Consider the following 1047-nt stretch of genomic DNA (forward strand, 5'->3'; position numbering starts at 1 on the left):
GGCTCATCACTGCCGCGCGACTGTGGCACTACGCCGGGCGGAGCCGCTATTCTGGGCACTGGCCCGCAGCCACAGCTGAGCGTGCCAACAGCCCTGACTTGTCTACATCGTACAGTCTCTTCGTCTTTCGTACATACCCTTGTATTAATGCAGACCAGTGTACATATGTGTAATATATCCAATGAAATTAGATACAAATAATTTTCTGTTACTTTCCACAAACTGCGAGCGGAAGAAAGGTGCTGAATTTCATAACAGGTATTATAAGTTCTAAAATTTAATTAGAAGCTCAAAGTCACATTCTTTCTATTGATTCACACACTTGTGCTCAACGATAGTGATGGAATAAATGCAGTGATTGACGGGAAAAGCAATTATCACCAAGTGATAAGTAAAATACATAGCAAAATCATTATAGAGACCAGATTTTGATCTATAAAAAATCGCAAAGAAAGAAAATCTTCAACGGCATCAAACTGATAAATTTTGATTTTAGCTTGGAGCAATTCAATTCAAATTCGTGCAGTTAGACGGCAAATATCTCAGTCTTTGTTATCACAATTTAAAAAATCAATTACAATTGCACAAATTTATTTCATACGCTCATACAATATTACGCAAAACTAGTGATAAGGGTAAATATTGCGCAGTTATTTCAGCTTTTTTTTTTTGTTTCCGTATCAGTTTAAGCAACATTGTCCTTGAGCCACATTTAAATACTTCAAATACAATTGGTAACTAGATTTTCCAAAAGAAAAATACGCGTGAATTTTATTATTATCTTATATGACTATACGGATTTCAGCCCTCGATTGTTTCTCTGATTTTTACCTTGTGTAATGTTCGAGAGCAATTATATAATTTATTCATTGCCTATTTATATAGCCTCCACAATTTTTGTGTCCATGTCGATGGAATGAAGGCGGGAAGGGTCGATGGGAAGGCGGCGCATTAGCGTGACCGTGGACTACGACGTCCTAAACTCATCACAAGATCACAAGAATGAATAAATAGTACAGGCTAATTGATTGCGGTTTTAACATGCAT

The sequence above is a fragment of the Hyalella azteca genome, unplaced genomic scaffold (assembly GCF_000764305.2).
Source record: "Hyalella azteca isolate HAZT.00-mixed unplaced genomic scaffold, Hazt_2.0.2 contig14626, whole genome shotgun sequence".
Classification (NCBI taxonomy): Eukaryota; Metazoa; Arthropoda; class Malacostraca; order Amphipoda; family Hyalellidae; genus Hyalella; species Hyalella azteca.